The following is a 26,040-nucleotide window of genomic DNA, read 5'->3' on the forward strand; positions in this document are numbered from 1 at the left end:
TAAAACAAAAGGCGAGTTCGCAACTTACGAGAACATGGTCCTACGAGCCGGATGGATCCTAAGTGGACTAGTTGCGGAAACAGTCACAGCAATGACAACTCAAGTTGAGGAAATCTCAAACGAGTACCTCAATTGACAATTGAGAAAGTTTTGGGAGTTAGAAGAACTCTTTTTATTTACGGGACCTATACTCCAACCAGATCTAATGCTCCTCATATTGAACTGGCGTATCTACAAAAATGTATCGTTAAATAGTCGTACATAAAAATAATGAAGATTTTCAGCAAATTATTTTCCGAAAATCTGCCAATAGTCCACTACGCGACTTTAAATTGAAAACAGTAACCTTTGGCGTAAATTGTGCTCCATACTTAGCCATTCGTACACTCCACGCACTGGCAGAAAACACAAAGTCAGAATTTTCTCTGGCAACACAACTGTTAAAAATACAAACGTATGTAGACGATATCCTGTGGAAGCCACAGTCTTTCACTAGCATAGGATACCTTATCGCAGGTAATAAATGCTCTCAATACCGCAGAGTATCTTTTAAAAAAGATTACAGCCAATCACACAAATATTTTAAAAAATATTCCTAAAGACAATTTGTTGGATACTAATTTCATTATATTCGAAAAGGAAAGTACGACAAAAACACTGGGTATACAATGAAATGCGATATCTGACCAGTTTTCATATACTACAGAGTCAATATCCACATTATCCGCCATAACAAAGAGACAAATTTTATTATCTGTGGCGAAACTTTTCGACCCCGCAGGATGGCTTTCGCCAATTACGATATAAGCGAAAATCCTGATTCAAGAATTATGGCTAGACGGAATCGACTAGGACGAACAAATGAAGCTTCTTCGCTTAGAAAAGTGGTCCCAGTTTGCTAATAACCTAAAAGACATTTCGCAGATACAAATTCCACGGTGGGTAAACTATTCCCCCGAATACAAAGTGGAACTACACGGCTTCTGCGACGCTTCTGAAAATGCATATTGTGCCACTATTTATGTGCGCACACAAAGCGACAAGGCGACCACAAGCCACCTACTGGCAGCAAAGGCAAAAGTCGCACCTCTAAAAACGATAAGTCTACCACGACTTGAGCTCTGTGGCGCTCTGCTACTGGCAAAGCTAGTTCCCATGGTGCAGACCCACTTAAACCTCGCAAAATATAAAGCATACCTCTGGTCCGATTCCGAAATAGTTCTAGCCTGGTTAGAAAAACCACCACACGCGTGGAAAACATATATTTCTAATCGAACGTCTCAAATACTTGATCTAGTAGGATCAGCCACTTGGCGACACGTAGCCAGTGCTGACAATCCTGTCGATCTTGGGACAAGAGAGTGCAAATCTCTTCATCTCGCCACCACCACCTTCTGGTGGAATGGCCCCCGATGGTTAACAGAATCTCCCGATTCTTGGCCACAATCGTCAATGCGCAACATAATGCCCCAGAAAGTCGAAAAATCGCCACTTATCACACAACAATGGATGATGCTGACATCCTTGAACGATTTCCATCGTTCCCCCGAGCATTAAGAGTAGTCGCCTATATTCTCAAGTTCGCAGGGCGGCTCAAACTTAAGGTAAAGGGAACAACTTGTCCTCAATGCGATACCTTGACGCACCAAGACTTACAAAAAGAAAAGGTCGCTCTTATCGCATCAACCAATCAATGCGCTACTTCAGGCGCGACCCGTTGTTACTACTCTCTCTTAGTACTAAACCCATTTATAGACACGAAAGGTCTGCTTCGTGCAAACGGCCGGCTTGCTAATTCAAGCCTTACGTATAACGAACGCCATCCCATAATAATACCAGAGAAATCCTCATTCGCCACATTATTCAAAATTATATCCCTATACTCATGTTACACGCCGAACATCGCCTCATGCAACATATGGTACGCCAAGAGTACTATGTTCCCCGTTTTAAGCCCCAAATCAAGAAATGCATTTTCACGTGCAAGGTCTGCACTATGCACAAACAGAAAATGAGAACGCAGATTATGGCAGCACTTCCACCGAAACGCTGCAATTTCGCTCTGCCTTTCACCACAACAGGTGTCGACTTTGTTGGGCCTTTTCAAATAAAGGTCTCCCACCCTGATGAAAGGCTATGTGGCTGTCTTTGTCTGTTTTACGACAAAGACAGTACACCTTGAGCTATGTACCAATCTGAGAAAGGAAGCTTTTCTTTTCTCGCGGCATTTGCTCGCTTCGTCGGAAGACGTGGCTTTCCATACAAAATCATGAGCAATAATGGTAAAACATTTATCGGAGCTCAAAGAGTAACAGAAAAACAATTTGTTGATTTTACGAAACAAGTCTTACCTGACATTGTACAAAAATATGCTCCCCAAGGTATCAATTGGAAGTTTATCCCTGCAAGCGCTCACATATGGTGGTTTATGGGAATCAGCCGTAAAAAGCTTCAAGTCACATTTCAAGAAGCTAGCTGGCACTTATAAATTTAAATATGAAGAATTTACGACAGAATTGAGGTCGTTCTCAACTCACGGCCTCTCGCTGCCCTCTCATCAGACTTTCCAGCCCTCGCTTTCTTATTAAACAGATGGGAAAGAATTAAAATTCTCCATCATTATTTCAGTCTTCGATGGAAAGAAGATTATTTAAAGGTCCTCCACAGAAGGGGGCGGTGGAAAACACCAGAAAACGCGCCTTAGCTTGGAGATTGTGTCTCAATTCATGACGATTGTCTCCCGCCCACTGAATGGAGGCTTGGCCGCATAGAGAAGCTTTACCACGGGTCCGACGGTCATGTTCGCGTAGTTGATCTCCGCACGCAAAACGGAACACTAACTCAACCGCTCGTTAAACTATGCTTTTTGACCACAGCCGATAAAACCGACACGTAAAATGTAAACAATAAACGATAAATCGATATAACCCGCAAAATGTACCACGAATAATATTTTAATGAAAACCGCAAAAGTAATAATAGATGGGTGATCCACATGATCGGGTAGTCACCCACCAGTGCCACCTAACGTAGCACCAACTATCATATCCGTATCTACCACAGACATATAACTTAAATAATATTTTTGACAGATCAAATGGATGCCGATATGCCGCCAGCACCAATACCAGCCGTTCGGTCGACTATTCACGTGCCACGCACGGGGTTTACACCAGCCCCTCGAAATCCCACGGTCACAACGCAACCAACCGTTGCTCGAAGTGCAACACGCGCAAATCCGACGCCGGTGCCAGCAGACCCGCACCGCCTCCTATGCCCGCTTTGCCGAAGCCCCCACAGGGTGCCGCAATGCGGCATATTTAAGAGGATGCTGCCTCCGCTCCGCCAGCAGATTGTCCAGGCATATGGCCACTGCCTAAATTGTCTGGCAACTACCCACTAAACTTTGGAGTGTACGTCCGGATATACATGCCAAATATGCATGCGGCCGCTCCACACACTCCTTCATCGAGACGGCAGACAATTACTGGCCTCCTCCAGTCGTGCTACGACCCGACGACCGCAGGGGAACGTGCTGCACGACCACGACGAGCTGAGCCACCACCAGAATCCCGAACACGTACTCGGCGCCAACAACATAATACCTCTACGCGCAGGCGTCAACCTAGGCCGCGATCTCGCCAACCCACTGGGCTCAGTAACGTGGTGGCCACATGGCAACAATTGCAAAGACTACTAGGCTAATAATTTGCCTAGGAGGGGCCGGGATGTCTAAATGACTCTCGGCCTACACCGTCATCAAACACAGCCACACCACATTTCAACACCTCACATTGGCAGACAAAATCATCATAAACGAACAACACACCACACTCACCACTCACCTTCCACATCTGTACACATCACACCAATACACTCAAATACAACACTACACTACCAACCAGAACACAACAACTTTCACAAAAGGGACGGACAACTCCAGCCGCCTACACTTCGTTTTTGGTTTCCGTACGAGTTAAGACTCCGGCACTTGCGCTTAGGTTTTTTCGCATCATCACTGCTTTTTTCCCCCATCCAATATAATCAATGTATTTCGCCGATTGGTATAATTTATAGTTTTGAAAATCTTGCTATAATCGATCTATTCCGCCGCCGCTTGATGTAAATTATAATTGTGAAATCTTTGCTACATTTAATCCGAAATATAATACATATATACACATAAGAATATTTAAAAAGAAAAACACCCGTGCTTTGCGTTATTCTTTAGAAAAGTGAGTTTCGGTAAAACAAAAGGTGAGTTCGCTACTTACGAGAACATACGTATTTATTAATAATTAATATTTTTAATAGTGTCGTTACTTGCTTATCGATCAATGTTCTTTCGTTTTCATATCTAGCTTTTAGAGCTTCCCAAGCAAAATTGAAATTATCGTCATTTAGAGCGAAGTGTTTTACTATGACGCCTGCTTGACCTTTTGTTTTGTATCTGAGGTGATACAGTTTTTGCGCTTATGACAATTGAGGATGGTTTGTGTACACGGCCGTGAACATGTCCCGGAAGGACGGCCATTCCTCATAATCTCCGTAAAAGGTTTCTATGTCACATGCGGGCAACTCGAGTTGGATGCCTGAACTTGCCTTCTGACTGTCTTCTTGTGGCAGCTCTACTCTCGGATGTGGAGTAGGTGCAATTGCTTTTATTAGTTTTAATTGATCGGAGATCATCGCTTTTGTTTCTTCATATTGGTCTAAGCAGTTTTCGTAAATATCGTAAGCCGATGATTTGAAATTGTATGTATCTGAATCGTTAGAATCTAGAATGGCGTCATGAGCCACTTGGAGGCGAGTCCAAAAGTTTTCAAGATTTTGAATTTTGATTTCTAATAGCGATTCAGAGTTTTCATGAATCGGCGAAGAGGTAAATCTAGTGCAGTATCTTAATAAACTGTCACTTTCTGAAATAAATGTAGCAACCTGTTTTGAGCGTGTAGCTCCAGGTGTACTTTGATTTTTGTTATTTTTCATTATTTTGGTTGTATGTATTTTTTAAATGAATTATAATTTTTAAAATGAATTAAAGGTTTGGCAATGTGAACTAACTACTTTTTTAAGTATATATACTTTTTTTTTTTTGCAAATTACGGTTTTTTTTTTTTTATTTCCTATGTCCTAATGTTGTGTAATTAGGCACACTCTAATACGTGTACTATTATGTACATGCGTAATTAGGTACTTATGTTTTGTGCGATTGAGAAATCGTTGAAGAGATTAATGCGCTTTTTACATTAGTACGCACAAATTGCTTGTGCTAATGTATACGAGTATATGGGAGGATGGACTCGTGTGTAGAAGTTCACGCAAGTGAGGAAAGTTCTCTGATCGCCATTTACTTGGGAGTGGCCAGAAACGATTCTTTTACGTATGACTCAAGCAGCTCACGACATCCGGTCTTTGACCAAGTAGCCAAAAAACATCCGTTTGAAGGCGAGCTAAAGTGAGAAGGCGAAACATCTCCTGCATAGGGTTGTGCGCTGGGTTTGGGAGCCGACACGTAAAAAAAAAAAACACTCCAATGAAAAAGCCACAACAGCCTCAGATGAGAGGCCCCCCTTTTGATGACGACCATGGCAAACGAAATAAGGACTACGAATTGAGGGCATGCACCTGGAATATCCGGTCCCTTAATTAGGAAGCTGCCGCTGCCCAGCTGGTTGATGTCCTCGTAAAAATAAAAGCTGACATCAGCTTGGTCCAAGAAATGCGATGGACGAGACAAAGACAGAGACGAGTAGGTCTTTGTGGCATTTACTACAGTGGTCATATAAAGGAGCGCAAGTTTGGTATGGTATTCGTGGTGGGAGAGAGACTCCGTCGCCGAGTACTATCATTCACTGTGGTGAACGAACATCTAGTCACAATCCGCATCAAAGCGAGATTCTTCAACATATCGCTGTTTTGCGCCCACACCCCGACGGAAGAGAAGGACGATGTGACCAAAGATGCCTTTTATGGGTGCTTGGAACGCCTTATGAGGGCTGCCCCCGACACGATGTCAAACACGTGCTTGGCGACTTTAACGCCAGGGTGGGCAAAGAGGTATCTTTCCAGGAGGAAACATCCCCAAATGGGTTGAGGATGTTTGACTTCGCCGGGGCCCGAAATATGGTTATCTGTAGTACTAGATTCCAGCATAAGAAGATTCATCAAGCTACCCGGCTGTCTCCGGATCGAAAAACCACCAACCAGATCGATCATGTTGTGATAGACGGAAGACACGTCTCCAGTGTTTTAGATGTGCGTGCGCTCCGACGTCCTAACATCGACTCGGACCACTATCTTGTTGCAGCCAAAATTCGCACCCGCCTCTGTGCAGCAAAAAGCGCACGCCAACAAACACAAGGAAGGTTCGACGTCGAGAAGCTGCAATCACAACCGGCAGCCGAACGATTTTCTACTCGGCTTGCACCTTGCTCTCTGAGAGAACTCGTTAACAACTTGATAAGCTGGCCGATAGGGATAACGCTCTAAAATTCTACGAAAAAATGCAGCGGCTTACAGAAGGTTTCAAGACCGGAGCATACTCTTGTAGAACCCCCAAAGATGATCTAATCACCGATGCCCAGAGCATACTTATATTATAGAGGGGACACTTCTTCAGCCTGCTGAATGGCAGTGAACGTACAACACCAGGAGAAGGCGAACCCGATTCCCCGATCGATGACGATGGAGCAGACGTTCCATTACACGACCATGAAGAAGTTCTTATAGCAATTGCCCACCTGAAGAACAACAAAGCGGCGGGTGGTGAAGAACTGATAAGGAGCATACATCAGCTTCTTTGTAAAATATGGTCAGACGACAGCATGCCCAACGATTGGAATTTAAGTGTGCTATGCCCAATCCATAAAAAAGGAGACACCACAATCCTCCCCAACTGCCGCCGCAACATCGCATATAAGTTTCTATCGACCGTATTGTGTGAAAGGAAAAGACCCGTGAAAGGAGAATCGACACACACCACCTCTTCGTCGATTTCAAAGCTGCTTTCGACAGCACGAAAAGGAGCTGCCTTTATGCCGCGATGTCTGAATTTGGTATCCCCGCAAAACTAATTCGGCTGTGTAAACTGACGTTGAGCAACAAGAAAAGCTCCGTCAGGATCGGGAAGGACCTCTCCGAGCCGTTCGATACCAAACGAGGTTTCAGACAAGACGACTCCCTATCGTGCGACTTTTTCAATCTGCTGCTGGAGAAAATAGTTCGAGCTGCAGAACTCAACAGAGAAGGTACCATCTTCTATTAGAGTGTACAACTCCTGGCGAATGCCGATGAATGCCGTTAGTTCTTCTTTCTCCAGACTGGACAAGGAAGCAAAAGAACTGGGTCTGGCAGTGAACGAGGGCAAGACGAAATATCGAAATATACGAAATATCTCCTGTCATCAAACAAACAGTCGTCGCACTCGCGATTTGCACTCATGTCACTGTTGACAGTCATAACTTTGAAGTTGTAGATAATTTCGTCTATCTTGGAACCAGCGTAAACACCACCAACAATGTCAGCCTAGAAATCCAACGCAGAATAACTCTTGCTAACAGGTGCTAGTTCGGACTGAGTAAGCAAATGAGAAGCAAAGTCCCCTCTCGACAAACAAACACCAAATTCTATAAGTCACTCATAATTCCCGTTCTGCTGTATGGTGCAGAGGCTTGGACGGATGAGTCGACGTTGCGAGTTCTGTGAAAGATTTATGGTTTTTGCGCGTTGGCCACGGCGAATATCGCATTCGATGGAACGATGAGCTGTACGAGATATACAACGACATCGATATAGTTCAGCGAATTAAAAGACAGCAGCTACGCTGGCTAGGTCATGTTGTCTGGATGGACGAAAACACTCCAGCTCTGAAAGTACTCGACGCAGTACCCGCCGCGGGAAGCAGAGGAAGAGGAAGACCTCCACTCCGTTGGAAGGACCAAGTGGAGAAGGAGCTGGCTTCGCTTGGAATATCCAATTGGCGCCACGTAGCGAAAAAAAGTAACGACTGGCGCGAGAAATGAAATAGTTTGAATTAAAAGCTTAAGCTTCAACGTCCTTCTTTATTCAGGTGAATCTTAAGACTAACTTGCTTTACATTTCTTATTAGTTAGTTTACTTACTACTTATCCTAATGCTAACTGTACTAACATTTTTTATTAGTTCGCTTCTAATATTAGGAGTAACTGTTTTATCATCCCATATTAGCTTGTTTACTCATATGTATATATTTATGTATATATGTATTATATATATATATGTATATAAATATATATTTATGTTTTAGTTAAGTTGGCGTTAGCATACCCGAAATACGCTCACTCTCTTATTCATTAACAAAGCTAATGTGGAACCCAATTCTATGTTAGTACGATATTAAGCATTTACTATCTACTTACAGTGGGAAGCTAAACTGTCCGGATGTTTTTCACTAAGGAAGTAAGGTAATGAAAATAATACAAATATAGGTATATTATCAGATATATGTTTTTTTTTTATTTAATTGAACATTATTCTAAATTATATAGCACAAAAACTCATATAAACAAAAAATTCACTATTCGGACACTTTTGCACTGTTTGTTTTTTTGTTGAAATCAATTAACGTTGCCAATTTAATATTTCGTCCAAAGGCCTTTATTTTTTATTACGCTTTCAATACGTTTTGGCATACTCTCCACCAACTTTTGGATGATATCACGGTCAAGAGCTCGCCATTCATGTTGTATTCTCTCCCAAAGCTCGTCAACATTTTTTGGTGGGTTTTCATATGCTCCCAGCCTTCTTTTCACAATAGCCCATAAATTTTCTATCGGATTCAGGTCTGGGCTTTGTGCAGGCCATTCCATTGTCCCAAAAGTTTGGTTTTGTAGCCAGCTTTTAACTATTTTGGCCGTGTGCTTCGGATCCCCGTCTTGCTGAAAAACAACTTATTCGGTTGGATAAGCACTCTCGTCAACAAATTCTGGTAAATTTGTTTGTAGAATTTTTAGGTAATCCTCCTTCTTCATTATACCTTGGATTCTCACCAAAGGTCCAATGTTCCACCAAGTAAAACACCTCCACACCATTATACTGCCGCCACCATGTTTCATCGTTTCCTTCACATGGTGCTTTTGGATGCGCTCCTGCGGCCTATGCCAATAGTATTCTTTTCCATCAGACTGGTATTGGTTGACTTTAGTTTTGTCGCTCCAGATAACCCGTTTCCAGCCATCTACTGTCCAATTTTTGTGGGTTTTACAGAAATGAAGGCGTCTTTTCACATTTCTATCGGAAAGTGCTGGCCTTTTCTTTTTCACACTGGCTACTAAACCAATTCTATTTATAGCGCGTCTAACCGTCCAGGAACTGACATCCTTACCAATACTTTTTGCAGCAGTTTTCGGGGTCTTGGTGTCCTTATTATGTAGCAAGCGTTCAATCTGCCGGGCATCACTATCAGAAAGAAGTCTTGGTCGACACCCTTGTTATTATTGCAAGCTACATTTCGTCGTTTTTATACTCTCACAACAAAGTTGCTAAAGAGAGTATTATAGTTTTGTTCACATAACGGTTGTTTGTAAGTCCTAAAACTAAAAGAGTCAGATATAGGGTTATATATATCCGGATGTCTGTCTGTCCGTCCGTCCGTGTAAGCTGTAACTTGAGTAAAAATTGAGATATCATGATGAAACTTGGAACACGTATTTCTTGGCTCCATAAGAAGGCTAAGTTCGAAGATGGGCAAAATCGGCCCACTGCCACGCCCACAAAATGGCGGAAACCGAAAACTTATAAAGTGTCATAACTAAGCCATAAATAAAGATATTAAAATGAAATTTGGCAGAAACGATCACATTAGGGAGGGGCATATTTGGACGTAATTTTTTTTGGAAAAGTGGGTGTGGCCCCGCCCCCTAAAAAGTTTTTTGTATATATCTCAGAAACTACTATAGCTATGTCAACCAAACTCTACAGAATCGTTTCCTTCAGGCATCTCCATATACAGTTCAAAAATGGAAGAAATCGGATAATAACCACGCCCACCTCCCATACAAAGGTTATGTTGAAAATCACTAAAAGTGCGTTAACCGACTAACAAAAAACGTCAGAAACACAAAATTTTACGGAAGAAATGGCAGAAGGAAGCTGCATCCAGGCTTTTTTTAAAAATTGAAAATGGGCGTGGCGTCGCCCACTTAACCAAAAACCATATCTCAGGAACTACTCTACCGATTTCAATGGAATTCGGTATATAATATTTCCTTAACACCCTGATGACATGTACGAAATATGGGTGAAATCGGTTCACAATCACGCCTTCTTCCAATATAACGCTATTTTGAATTCCATCTGATGCCTTCTCTTTATAATATACACATTAGGAACAAATGATGATAGCGGAATAAAACTTTACACATATAAAGGGTGATTTTTTAAGAGCTTGATAACTTTTTAAAAAAAAACGCATAAAATTTGCAAAATCTCATCGGTTCTTTATTTGAAACGTTAGATTGGTTCATGACATTTACTTTTTGAAGATAATTTCATTTAAATGTTGACCGCGGCTGCGTCTTAGGTGGTCCATTCGGAAAGTCCAATTTTGGGCAACTTTTTCGAGCATTTCGGCCGGAATAGCCCGAATTTCTTCGGAAATGTTGTCTTCCAAAGCTGGAATAGTTGCTGGCTTATTTCTGTAGACTTTAGACTTGACGTAGCCCCACAAAAAATAGTCTAAAGGCGTTAAATCGCATGATCTTGGTGGCCAACTTACGGGTCCATTTCTTGAGATGAATTGTTGTCCGAAGTTTTCCCTCAAAATGGCCATAGAATCGCGAGCTGTGTGGCATGTAGCGCCATCTTGTTGAAACCACATGTCAACCAAGTTCAGTTCTTCCATTTTTGGCAACAAAAAGTTTGTTAGCATCGAACGACAGCGATCGCCATTCACCGTAACGTTGCGTCCAACAGCATCTTTGAAAAAATACGGTCCAATGATTCCACCAGCGTACAAACCACACCAAACAGTGCATTTTTCGGGATGCATGGGCAGTTCTTGAACGGCTTCTGGTTGCTCTTCACCCCAAATGCGGCAATTTTGCTTATTTACGTAGCCATTCAACCAGAAATGAGCCTCATCGCTGAACAAAATTTGTCGATAAAAAAGAAAAGAACCGAACACTGATTTTGGTAATAAAATTCAATGATTTGCAAGCGTTGCTCGTTAGTAAGTCTATTCATGATGAAATGTCAAAGCATACTGAGCATCTTTCTCTTTGACACCATGTCTGAAATCCCACGTGATCTGTCAAATACTAATGCATGAAAATCCTAACCTCAAAAAAATCACCCGTTATATATATATATAACTTTTCAAGGTCCCTTATATCGAACACGAAGAACTCAGTGCCTAACCTAACCTAACCTAACCTAATTTTTCACCGAAAATATCGGTAAATCTCTCAGAATTTAATTCTAATTAATTTTACAGCAAAATAAAAAAAATATGTAAATGACGGATAATGAAATCTCGATTATCACTTTATCATGCGAGAGTATAAAATGTTCGGTGACACCCGAACTTAGCCCTTCCTTACTTGTTTTATATCATTTACCGTGGACTTACTTAAATTTAATTTTTCAGCAATTTTACGGCATGAATAATTATTTTGCAACAAATTTATCACATTGTTTTCAATATCAGTTGGCGTTTTTCTCATTTTTGAAGATCTTTTAATTTTTTATTTAAAAATCATGTTAATCAATTCACAGGTCAAACAATAATGCACCAATAGAGCAATAAAAGCTTGATAACGAGACATCAAACAAAAAAAACAAAAACCAACGGGTTAAATACCGTTACATTTTAACAAAGCAATATCGTGATAATGTTTATTTCTTGTACTGTGCAAAAGTGTCCGAATAATGAATTTTTTGTTTTTTTAACTTTTTTATTTTTTTGAAGCAATTTATATGAGTTTTTGTGCTTTATAATTTAGAATAATGTTCAATTAAATAAAAAAAAATACATATATCTGATAATATACTGTAACGAAGCTTTTTGCTGCCCCTGCTTCGTACAAGTATAATTGCTGAGGTATACTCGCCGTGTCCAGGGTTCGTTACAATAAATTTGTAAATGTTGGGGCTCTTTTGCGAATCGTACTTTATTTCAACTTAACTTATATTAATATGTAACATATATATATTAATTTAAGTTACAAACTCGTCTCCTGCGTTGTACTGTCGTCCCCGAGGACGGCGCTGTTAGGGTAACGGTTCGGTGTGCCCCGTTAGGGCAATACCGTTTTCCGCTCTGCTGCGCTCCTGGGTGCTAGACGATTTGCTACTCCGTACCACGATGATCACGCTCTGCTACTTCTGCCGGCGCTTGCGTAGGCTTCGCTGACGATGTCCTTCGGCGTGCGTTGACGCTCCCGTGCTACGACGACCACGCTAGACTATTTCTGTCGGCGCTCCCGTAGGCTTCGCTGACAATGTCCTTCGGCGTGCGTTGACGCCTTTCTGCTATGACGACTGCGCCCGGCTACTTCTGCCGACGCTCGTGTGGGCTTCACTAACGCTGCCCTGCTATACACGTTGACACTCGCGTGCTACGACGACTGAGCTCGGTTACTTCTGCCGACGCTCGTATAGGCTTCACAAACGCTGTCACTTTCACAGATCCCGGATCACGGAAGACTGCGTTAGCGACCGCGATGTTAAAGGTTGAGTTGGTCAGAGGATAAACTCACTACCAAGCTCACCCTTAACAGACGGCGTTCACAAGTCAGGGTACCAAGACTAGCCAGAGGATAAACTCACTGCGTAGTCTGATGCCAAACGTGCGTACGCTGTCACAGTCCCGTGCTGACTCACTGATCATCCGCCATCTAACACCCCACCAAGCCTGTGCTGCGTGCTAGCACATTCGCAACATGTTGCGTTAGGATGGCGTGTGTTGCTGGGACTGCGAATGTTGCTGGCGGTGGCGTGGTTTTACCGCTGCGTATGCATGCTTGTTATTGTGGAATTGTTTGCGTGGCGTGTTTTTGCCGCTGCGAATGCATTCTTGTTGTCATTTTATCTGCAGGTCTGGTTTCTCCATCTTCTTGTGTTCGTAGAAGTGGCGTGGTTTTACCGCTGCGTATGCAAGTTAATGCTGCCCACCAATAATATCAACACGCACCTTTGCTGCTGGCAAAAATTGAACTCTCTTTATTCAACAAATTTAATTAGTTTTTATAATCAAATTTTGCTTACTTACTAAAAACTTACATATGTACAAGTCCTTACTAGCTAGAACTTATTTCTATACATCAAATAATCATAACGTAAGCTAAAACCAGTGCGAACCTCAGTTTGGTTGTGAAACGGCTCACATTGCGGCGGCACGGTTTCCGCTTGTTATAGTGCCGACGAAATGTGTTTTTGTTATTGCAATTTTTGGAAATTAATTTTATTTGATTTAATTTTACTTGAGCAATGCAAAATATTGCTAAATTAGATTTTACTTACAAAATTGTCTGTATATTTTGTATATGTGCTAACTCCCCCTTTTTTAAGCATCAGCGTCTCGCTGATAAAATTTCATTTGTTACTGAAATCTGTGGATAATCTACTATTGGTGGAATAAAAAACGAATTCCTATTTTTTGGTTTTAGTATGATATACAAAACTAATGATAGCGTTATTGCAACAAGAATTGCAACGAAGCTTGAGCTAACTGAAAGAATGTTTTTTGCTGTTTCCCGTTCTAGCTTATTTACATTATTTAAATGAAGTTGATGTAAATAGTTTAGATCTAATTTAATTTCATTTTCTGTTAGGTTATTCTGAAATATTGCGGGTAAGACCTGGTATGAACTTGTTTGCCAGTTTGTGTAAGTAACGTTGTTCAAGGTTATAGTTTCATTAAAGAAGTTTATAAGAAATGTACCATTTAGTTTAAGAGATGTATTATTATAAGTAATATTTCCAATGAAATTTGAAAGAAATAATGTTCCTTCTCCGATTAACTCAATTATAGCTTTATTTTCGTATTGGTAACCGTGATAACGCATCAGCGACTACGTTAGTTTTTCCCGGTTTATAAATGAGTTTATAATTATACTCTTCTTTCCTTGCTTTTTGAGCTTGGCGTTGTTGTTACTGTTACTTAGTGCAAACGTCAGCGGCTGGTGGTTGGTAAGGATTTTTATTTCCTTAGCTCCATATAAGTAGGTCCTTAACTATGGCGAGCATTTCTTTTTCAATTGTGGAGTAATTCTCCTCGGTTTTATTGAGTGATCTAGATATGTAAGTTATGGGTCTATCTTTACCGATTTCCCCTTGTGAAAGGACTGCCCCAATTGCTGTATTGGAAACATCTGTCGTCAAAATAAATGGTTTATTGAAGTCTGGGAATACCAGGATTTCGGAAGACATAAGCAGATATTTTATATCATGAAATGATTTTAAGCATTCCTCTGTTAGCGAAATTTGTATTCTTTTAGATTGACTTGCTTTCACTTGCGCATTTTTGCCTCTAGTTAAATTTGTAAGTGGCTTGACAATTTTGGCAAAGTCTTTTATAAATCTCCTGTAATATGACGCTAAACCTAGGAAACCTTTTAATTCCTTAAGGTTAGCAGGTGCAGGAATCTTTTTAATAGCGGATATCTTTTCAGGATCTGGCAAAATACCTTCTCCTGTAACGATATGCCCTAAAAATTCCACTTTCGTCTTGAAAAATTTGGATTTTTCTAGATTGACCTTTAGATTTGCTTTACACAAGAGCGCGAATACATCTTTAATATTGTTTAGATGTTCTTCTTTAGTTTTCCCTGTTATTATAATATCATCAATATAGACGTAGCAGGACTTCCCTATAAGAGGTTTGAGAACGTCATTGATCATTCAGTGTTGTTTATATCAGGTATTGGGTAGGAGTCAGGTATCATTACTGCATTTAGTCGTTTAAAATCGACGACAACTCTGTACTTCTTTTCCCTGTCGGTCCTGATTTTTTTGGTACAATCCACAATGGTGACTTATATGGGTTCTTTGAAGGCCTTATTACACCATTGTCCAGAAGTTCTGCTATCTGTCTTTCTACCTCACTCCGGAGGTTGGTTGGGTAAGGGTATGATTTTGTTTAGATCGGCTCTTCACTTGTTGTTCTTATTTCTGCTAACACGGTTGTATTGATTGTCCCACTGTCAGAGACTGGTCCGAAAAGTTCCGAGTACTTAATTATTATTTCCTGCTGTTCATGGGTCGTTTCTTGAATATCATTTATTTGTTTTGATACTTTTTGTTTTAGTGGCAGTACCACATCCCCGAGGGTTAGCGTGTCATTTTTTCTGTTTATAATCGCTCCCAATTCTTTGAGGGTATCATCACCTATGATGCCATCAAAGGACTTTAAATTAGGTAATATAAAGAAATCAATCTTATTTGTTATACCTATACTTTTAAAAAATGATCCACACAGTTTATGGGTTATTTTTACTGGACCCGCGGCTGATTGGACTTCAAAAGGACATCTAAGTTTACTGGAATTCCTTGAGAGTTTTTCACACACAAAATATTTATTAGCTCCTGTATCTATGTATAAGGAACTTTAAGGTACCCCCATTTTTTAAGGTGAGTTCTAGATGGGGTAAACTAGAGAGGCGTCTGTCATAAAATTTATTTCTTCGCACTCTCCACCTTCAGTAAATTCTTGGTCCTCTGTTTGAATATTAAATAATTTTGGGTGTTTCCTAGGAATATTTGAAGAACTGTTGGATGGCCTTACTAAAGGTATATTTACCGGTCGGTTCATATAATTTATTTTTTGTGAATGTATCGGGACCGCAGGCTTGGGTTGGGTTGGCCTAGGTGGAGGTAGCGCTTGAGTTTGAATATTTTTATTATAGATTTGATTTTTTTCGAACGAGTTTAATTCCCTTGGTACAAATACCTGTTTTTGGTTCATTTGGTTTCTTTGCGTTTGGCTTAAGCTACCTATATTCCTTGGGTAGATTGAATAGTTTCTTAAGTTAATGTTTTGTATTTCAAGACAGGAAGCGTATGCTTCGGGTAAGTTCTTGGGTCGTTGGATGACTAGCATCCTGGATAGTTCACCGTTTAGGCCTCTGATGAATACGTCAAGGGCTCGGTTCCTATAAGTTTCTAGTAGCACGCTACTTGTTTCTCTGGAATAGTCCTGTCCCTTTATTTTATTGATTGTCAAAGATAATTGGTGATTAATTCGAGCATAGAACTGCTCTACGCTAAAGTGCTTTTGAGATAAGGATCCTAGTTCGTGTTCTAGGGTCCTTAGGTCGCGTTTGTCTGCGTAGTGCAGTGACAAATAACTCTTGATTGTCCCCCAGTCGTCATCAAATATATTATATGATATTAAGATAAGATCTATAGAGTGGCTTCGTCCTTACCACCTCATAGTCCAGTAAAATAGATTCTACATTGTGGATCCAGGAGATAAATTGGATCGGGTCTCCTTCGAATGTCGATAGGTTCTTTACACTATCAGCCAATCTGCTAATTTCGGCTAGGTCTGCCTCTGTTAAGTGAATAAGGTTATTTGGGTTAGCGCTTTCTCTGTGTGGATTGATTCTAGCTTCTAATTGATTTATTCTATTGCTTAATATCTTAGCTTGCTCGATTTACGCGTTTATAGCGCCTGTCAAGTGTGTGATAGCTTCTTGTACTTGTTCCATACTGAGGCTCACCAGTTTTTACAATTTTTTCTATTGCTAATTGTTATAATCTTGCTATTATTACAATTTATTTTAAATTGCTCAATACATAAATTTGATTACAAAAAGGTGAATAACTTAATTTTAATTCTTACAACAGTATCGGGAGTATCAGCTTCTGCATCCTGATTTCGGGCGGTCCACTTGTTCCTTTTAGAGGTGTTTTACTCCGCTACTTGGGAGTGGATGACGTCACAGTTCAGGCTTTGATTGTTGTCTTGGTGGTTTTGCACTTTTGGCTACACAGTTGAATATGCTGCGAGAATAATTTTCTCAGTTGCACAGTTATTATTGTCGTATTAGAGTCACTTTGAGCACTTGGTGTTATGGCAGCTTTTTTACGTTGATTCCTTCTTGTTTAGGAGCAACAATAGTTTTTATTAATGCACAGTTTTGAGTCTCTTTGAGCACGTTTTTAGATAACAGCAGTTTTGTTAAGCTGCTTAGTTACTTACATGCGGATAACAGAAGTTTTATTAATGTGCGATTAGAGTTACTTTAAACACTTTGTTTAGATAACAGCAGTTTCCTAACGCTGTTTTTTTTCTGCTCGCGGGCAACAACAATTTTATCAATGCGCGATTTAGAGTTTTCTAACGCTGCTTTTTTCAACCGATATAGACAATTTAAATTTGAAGTCTCGGGCGCCAGTTAATGCAGCCCACCAATAATATCAACACGCACCTTTGCTGCTGGCAAAAATTGAACTCTCTTTATTCAACAAATTTACTTAGTTTTTATAATCAAATTTTGCTTACTTACTAAAAACTTACATATGTACAAGTTCTTACTAGCTAGAACTTATTTCTATACATCAAATAATCATAACGTAAGCTAAAACCAGTGCGAACCTCAGTTTGGTTGTGAAACGGCTCACATTGCGGCGGCACGGTTTCCGCTTGTTATAGTGCCGACGAAATGTGTTTTTGTTATTGCAATTTTTGGAAATTAATTTTATTTGATTTAATTTTACTTGAGTAATGCAAAATATTGCTGAATTAGATTTTACTTACAAAATTGTCTGTATATTTTGTATATGTGCTAACTTGCATGCTTGTGAACAATAGGGTGTGCCTTTATGGGTTGTGTGGACTAAATTCTGTATAGATATTTAGTTCTCACAATACCTATATTTGTATTATTTTCATTACCTTACTTCCTTAGTGCAAAATATCCGGACAGTTTAGCTTCCCACTGTACATACTATTACTACATGTTTGGAGTGTAGGAATGTAACTCCTCCACCCTTTGCTTTGAAATTCTCCTGGATCTCATTTCTTATTCGTAAGTTTACATAATTCATTCAGTATATGAATTCTTTTGTACATAATTTCGTTAACACTTTTTGTTTAAATGAGTTGAGCCTCGACCCACTCTACCCGGGAAAAACTGGCGCACCCTAGCTAGACGCAACACCAATACACCACACCTGGGGACACATTGGATTTCACCACATCAGATGTGAAAAGGATTGGATCTTCGCTTTTATTTTGACCACATTCGTCACTCATAATTCGATCAACACAAGTCGCACAATACCATTCGCTACCAATTTTCAATTCCACATTGCGTCGCGCCGACACCAACATTCGCATCTTTACATCGATCGACAAAAGTTCTGCGGGCTGACTCTTTTCGCACATCAACCTTCGCTATACGTTTGGAATTCGCTAATATCCTGATCGACGAAGGCTCGATCGCCGACACCATCAATCATCTACGTCGTTGGAGTCTCGCCGATATTTAGTTTAATAACTTTATTAAATATTTAGTAACTGTGTGGAATATTAATTTATTGTTATAAACGGGATTGTTACGAAAAGAATAAAGTGTATACAGACATATTCCTTTTAACTGAAGCATGGCGGGTGCTCGTAATAAAATGTGTATTAATTTATCTATGGTCCTTCGAGCCTTAAAGATAGGCACTATATATTAAAAGCCATAAGACAAACCACAAACTAAAGCAAAACAGAAACCGGTGAAGTGTGGTGAAGTGACAAAAATAATAACTAATAAATAAACAAACAAAGTAACATATACAACAAAAGACAAAAAAAAATAAAAAAGTAGAGTGGAGCAAAACAAAAAAATTTGTTGACTTGGCGAAAATACATACATACATATGTATATGAACGTATGTATGCAATAACCAAACCTGCGGAGACAAAAACATGAAATAACAAAAAACGAATAGACAAAGTGCAGTGACACAACCAAGAAAAAAAAAACAACAATCAAACCAAAGAGCCTAGCGCGCTGAAATAAAGAAAAAAAAAGTGTAGCGGCTCTCAAAATATGTTCATACACATACAAGATATGTACATATAAAAAACATACACATTTATATACAAAATTGTATAAAAACAAAAACATAAATCGGGCGCGAAAAGTTAAAGCGCCTAAATAACAAAAAACAACACAAACCGGGCGGGAAATCTCCAAACTAAAAATACATACATACATAAATACAATAACCCTAGAAAGATAATCATATTGTGACGTACGTTAAAGATAATCATGCGTAAAATTGACGCATGTGTTTATTTATTAATTTGAATAGATATTACGTTTTATTATATTTACACTTACATACTAATAATAAATTCAACAAATAATTTATTTATGTTTATTTATTCATTAAAAAAAAACAAAAACTTAAAACTTCTTCTATAAAGTAACAAAACTTTTAAACATTCTCTCATTTACAAAATAAACTTATTTTGTACTATGAAATCAGTCATGTTGTATTATAAAATAAATAATTAGCATATCTTATACATATTAGAAACAAATTTTACTTATTAGTCAGTCAGAAACAACTTTGGCAAATATCAATATTATGCTCTCGACAAATAACTTTTTTGCATTTTTTGCACGATGCATTTGCCTTTCGCCTTATTTTAGAGGGGCAGTAAGTACAGTAAGTACGTTTTTTCGTTACTGGCTCTTCAGTACTGTCTTCTGATGTACCAGGCAGTGTTTTAAAAACTGCAGCAAGTTTCATTTCATGTGATTTTGCTTCTGCTTTTGATTCTGAAGAAAACAGAAGTCGCAGTCGAAGCAAAAGCAGAAAACGATCGCCGACGAAAAGCGAATCAGCAGCAGCAGACGCCGTGTAAAAAGTTTTGATAATGCTTTGCTGCTGCTTTCGCTAAGCAACGCAAGTCGAAGCAGTAGCAACTGCTCGACTTCTATAAGTCGCCAGCAGCAGCAGTCGCCGTTTGAAAATTTTTGATTTTGCTTTACTGCTGCTTTCGATTCTGCAAGTCGCTGCATTTCGCAGTCGAGACTGCTGTCGAGATTTACTTTGCTGCTTATGCTGTTTGTTGCTCCCCCTGTATTCTAATAAATTAAACAGTTTAACAATTTGTTTTTTTTTTTTAATTCACTTTTTTTCATAAAATACAATATTATTCAAAATAAACTTTCAAAATCCTCGTCATTTTGAAAAAGAGATAAGTTATCAATCGCTAAGTCCAGAAAGCTTGGATTTAATTTGACCAGAAATATATTCTCTAGTACTTCCTGACTTAGTCGATTTCGCTAATCAGTAAGTACAAGTCTTAACGTCGAAAATGCTCGTTCAATCGTCACCTGTTAGAAAAAATTTGTATTTATGAAACTGTAAACATTAATTTATTAAAAGATTTGTATATACATATGTACCTGAGTTGGTGGTACAGAAACATTATTTAGTGCATATAGCTCCTGGTCTGTGCACTGCTTTCCTTTCCAAAATGTGAGAACGTCTGCATCGATTCTTTGGAAAGGAAGTTGAAGATTGTCAATCTTTGAGTAGACGTCGAATGCACTACTGACTTCCGTTTGGATCCCTTGCTCCAATTTGAAAGTCTATTATTTTTTAGTTTATTTTTACATGTTTTACATTTAGCTATGCCTTCATCAACATTATTCTCGAAATACATCCAAATATCACTTTGCGCCATAGTTAAACAATTAACGGGGCATCTCGAATTCCTATTACCATTGCCAAATCTGTATGTGGGCATTTGCTATCATGATAGAATCATTAGCGCAAAGGCGTAGGGTAGGTAGGTTCGAGCTGTTGTAGCGCATGCTCTTGAAAAATTTATTCTATCATTTGCGAAATGCCGTCAGAAATAAAACTTTCGTCGGTATACATATATACGTAAATGAGAGGCAGGTAGCTTAAATCTTTTATGTGGAAAATAAAGGATTAAGATCCTTTTGATTACAAATGTATTTCTGGGAAAAAGAAAATAATAACAAAGGATAAAGATCCTTTTTTTTAGAAATGTATTTCTGGGAAAAATAAGATAATAAGAAAAGGAGAAAGATCCTTTTTTACAAATGTACTTCTGGAAAAAATAAGAATTCATATTTTTAGACTACTATATAATAATTGTGGCATAAAATTTATATACCAATTGAAATAATAAATTTAAAATGCGCAATAATATTTTGATTTATGCTTGTATAAGTTTATTAAATTTAAGACTTCGCTCATTCCCAACCCGATTTGCATAATTTTTCTGTAAATTAACAATATTAAACTAAATATTAATTTTTTGAAAAAATGTTATTTTTATAATGTAACACTGATGCACAAAAACAAGAATCATACAGTATACGTAGAAAAATTCAGACGCGACAGTAGTCTCGACAGTAGACGCGACTTGCAGAATCGAAATTTTCAAACGGCGACTGCTGCTGCTGGCGACTTGCAGAAATCGAGCAGTTGCTGCTGCTTCGACTTGCGTTGCTTAGCGAAAGCAGCAGCAAAGCAAAATCAAAACTTTTTACACGGCGTCTGCTGCTGCTGATTCGCTTTTCGTCGGCGATCGTTTTCTGCTTTTGCTTCGACTGCGACTTCTGTTTTCTTCAGAAGTAAAAGCAGAAGCAACTGTTCATTTTAAGAAGTTGCTCGCAGTCGAAGCAGTGAAAAGCAAAAGTATAGCGACTTCTGCTACTTCGACTGCAGTTTTTTAAACACTGGTACCAGGCACTTCATTTGGCAAAATATTAGAGATATTATCGCGCAAATATCTCTTCAAAGTAGGAGCTTCTAAACGCTTACGCATAAACGATGACGTCAGGCTCATGTTAAGGTTTTTCATAAAATTTTTGCGACTTTAAACCTTTTCTCCCTTGCTACTAACATTATGACTGTATATAATAAAAGAATTTATGCAGGCAATGTTTATCATTCCGTACAATAATGCCATAGGCCACTTATTCGTCTTCCTACTGCAGGACATCACAGAACACATTTGGTCTAGCGTGTCCACTCCGCCTTTAGTCTGGTTATAATACATAATCATTTGCGGTTTACCGGTACTTTCGTTGATGGAAGCATCCTCATCACAAGATGATAATTAGTATACCATCTTAGCTGGCTTCGGTTTATAGGAGACGAGAGTAAGGGTCCGTCAAAACAAAACATCGATGTCCCCACTGGCCTGGAGCGACTGTTTTTCAGTACTTCCGGTATCTCGCGTTTGTTTGATCGCACGGTTCCCTCAATGGTTAACTTCTACGGTTCTTGTAGTAAGTTTTTTGCCAAAGGGATTGAGGTGAACCAATTGTCACACGTAATATTACGACAACTACCGTGCACAGGCTTTGATAACTCCTTCACGTAGTATTCACCGAGTGGTACTCCGTTGGTCTGAGTTCCTCTTCCCAAATAAGGCATTCCATTTATCATGTACTTTGTACCACTGTCACACATCATGAGGATTTTATTCCATACTTACTTGGCTTGTTGGGAATATACATTCTAAACGGACACCGTCCTCTAAACCCAAGTAACTGTTCATCTATGGTCAAATGAGCCCCTGGAGTGTAATTATGTATGCACTGATGGATAAAGAGATCCCATATTTTTCTAACAGGAGTAAATACATCGTTTCCTCGAAGTGTGGGCCGTATACTTTTGTCATCCATTCTAAGACATCGTATCAAAAAATCAAAACGATCACGACTCATTACAGAGACGTACACTATTGACAAAGATCGATCATAGAGGTCATCTGTGGACATGTGGTTATCTTTTCTCACTACTGTCATTACCAGAATACCAAACAAAGCATGGATTTCATCTTAATTCGTGTCACGAAATGTAGCACCTGTCATAGATTCCCGACGTTTCAATGATATCTCAGCATTTGTCCATTTTACGATTTCCGAAATTATCTCATCAGTAAAAAATAGTTTGAAGCATAAAAGTGGGTCATATATATTGCGGCACATACGCGTCGGACCTCTTTGGGATCTGACAATGTTCAGTGCAGAGACTCGGCTACGCCTCGTGGACTTTGAAGTTGACCAACAAAGTTTATTCTTACCTCTGTGGCAAGGTCAAGATTCTGTTAGAAGCCAATGAAGAACCTGGTTGTTCAATAATATTTTGTTCTAATATTTCACTACCGCTTGACGTTGGCTGCACTTCATGCACCTCATCTATAAACGCTTCTTCTGTATCGCTCTGGACGTCATCTTCACTTACGTGATCTGATATTTCACTGTCAGAATCCTCACCAACGAGCTCGTCATCGCTTTGCAGAAGAGCAGAGAGGATACGCTCATTGTCTAAAGGACTACCCATTTTAATATATTTTAGTCACGATATCTATAACAAGAAAACAAATATATATATAATAAGTTATCACGTAAGTAGAACATGAAATAACAATATAATTATCGTATAAGTTAAAATCTTAAAAGATACGTAAAGATAGTCATGCGTCATTTTGACTCACGCGGTCGTTATATTTCAAAATCAGTGACACTTACCGCATTGACAAGCACGCCTCACGGGAGCTCCAAGCGGCGACTGAGATGTCCTAAACGCACAGCGACGGATTCGCGCTATTTAGAAAGAGAGAGCAATATTTCGAAAATGCATGCGTCAATTTTACGCAGACTATCTTTCTAGGGATAAACAAACGGGCGCGAACTTAAAAACATATAATACACAAAACAACAAATCCACAAGGAATGTCCGTAGGCAGCAGTAAGCAACAGGAGTGGAGAAAGAAAATTGGAGCAAAACGGCCAGGTACTTCAAAACATACACATACATATACATATGTACATTAACCCCAAAATCAGAGTGAGAGTATTAAGTTCACATTTTACTTATTAAATGCACATACATATGTATGTATGTAACACCAAATCCGTGTATCTATATAATACGGCTAACAAACAGTTGGTAAAATATATACATATACCAAAACATTTATATACATAAATTTATCGAATGCCTATAAGTTAAGCTTACCGGCAATGCCCCTTATGTTATCAAAACAATAAGCAGGATTGCAAAAATTAAATACGCAAAAGCATAAACAAAAAAAAAAGAAAAGCAAAAAAGAGAGAAGCAAACATACATACATACATATGTATATGTATGCATATTTTCTTACTTCTCTATACATAATTTTAACATACATACATACTGCATATGCATATGTTGATATCAACAAAATTAACAAAGTACATAATAAACAATTTGTCTTACAACCCGATAAACATACATAAAGTGCATATGGGAGCACTTCGCTTTCGCGCTCTCTTCCCAGTGCAAATATACATACATATATATATAAATCATACGGCATAAAATCTGCCTGTAATTTAATACCCTACACCGGGTACTACATACTACTTTATTAAAATTATAAATTTTTATAAATTTTCCAAAAGAAAGAGTAATTATCGTAATTTTCCGTAAATAACTGAAGGGAACGGTAAAATAAAACTCAGAGAATACGTCTATTGAAACAAATACCAAAAATCAGTTCAACAAAATTTACATAATTTGTGAACACTGTATATGCAAACATACATACATACTTATATTAAAAGATATAAATCTTCAAAGTCCACATTGGCCTCTATTCGGCAATACTTCTTGTTCTTTGACAAACAAAAACAAGCGGGATTGCGCACAAAAATCGAATTGATCTCTCTGACGAGCTCTCAATCGCTTACGAACAAAGCATAATCAGAAATATATATGTACTAACAATTCGTGCATACTTATGTAAAAACAGCATTGATCTCTATAACTGCATACGTACATATGTATAAACAGGTCCATTAGGTATTAGGGTGTACCTAAATACAAAACTTTCGGACAACAAATACGTCAGTAAAAAAAAAAAGATCGTAATAATACAAAAAAAAAAATATTAAAAGAGTATTCATTTTATTATACATACTTTATTGCTTCTATTAGACACCATAAAACAGTTTACACTGAGAAAAAATTTAACAATATTTTAATATAAAATCATACAATATAACAAAATGGTTAATAACGAAAAAAAACAAAATACACCTGCAGGAGCTACACGCCCAAAACAGGTTGTTAAATTTAGTTCAGAAAGTGACAGTTTAACAAGATACTGCACTAGATTTGCCTCTTCACCGATTCAAGAAAACTCTGAATCGTTATTAGAAATAAAAAGTCAAAATCTTAAAAATTTCTGGACTTGCCTCCACGCGGCTCATGACGCCATTGTAGATTCTGACGATTCAGATCTACCACAAAATTTTAAATTATCTGCTTACGATATTTACGAAAACTGCTTGAACTAATATGAAGAAACGAAAGCTATGATCTCCGATCAATTAAAGCTCATTAAAGCAATTGCACCTACTCCCCACAGTAGAGTAGAGCTGCCACAAATAGACAATCAAGAGGCAAGTTCAGGCATCCAACTCGAGGTGCCTGCATGTGATACGGAAACGTTTTACGGAGGTTATGAAGAATGGCCGTCCTTCCGGGACATGTTCACAGCCGTTTACATCAACCATCCACAACTATCAAAGGCACAAAAACTGTATCACCTCCGATACAAAACAAAAGGTCAAGCAGGCGAAATAGTTAAACAGTTCGCATTAAATGACGGCAATTTCAATTTGGCTTAGGAAGCTCTAAAAGCTAGATTTGAAAACGAAAAAATACTGATCGATAAGCAAGTAACGACACTATTAAACTTGCCTAAAATTAAGAAAGAAACAAGTGTAGAATTCATTAAACTAGAATACACTGTTTCTAATTGTTTTTCGGTTCTATCGATACTTAATATCCCCACAGACAGCTGGGATCCTATTCTGGTAAACATTTGCACCGCCGCATTACCAGAAAAGTCGTTACTTTTATGGGAGCAATGGCTTTCATCACGAAAAAAGTGCCCAACGTGGCAACAAATGAAAGATTTTCTCATCGCCCAATATGAAATTGCGGAAAGGTTAGAAGAAAAAATAATAAAAAATAAGAACATTAAACACGACCTCAATGTAAGCTTCAATAGAC

The sequence above is a fragment of the Bactrocera dorsalis genome, chromosome 1 (assembly GCF_023373825.1).
Source record: "Bactrocera dorsalis isolate Fly_Bdor chromosome 1, ASM2337382v1, whole genome shotgun sequence".
In the NCBI taxonomy this organism is placed as follows: Eukaryota; Metazoa; Arthropoda; class Insecta; order Diptera; family Tephritidae; genus Bactrocera; species Bactrocera dorsalis.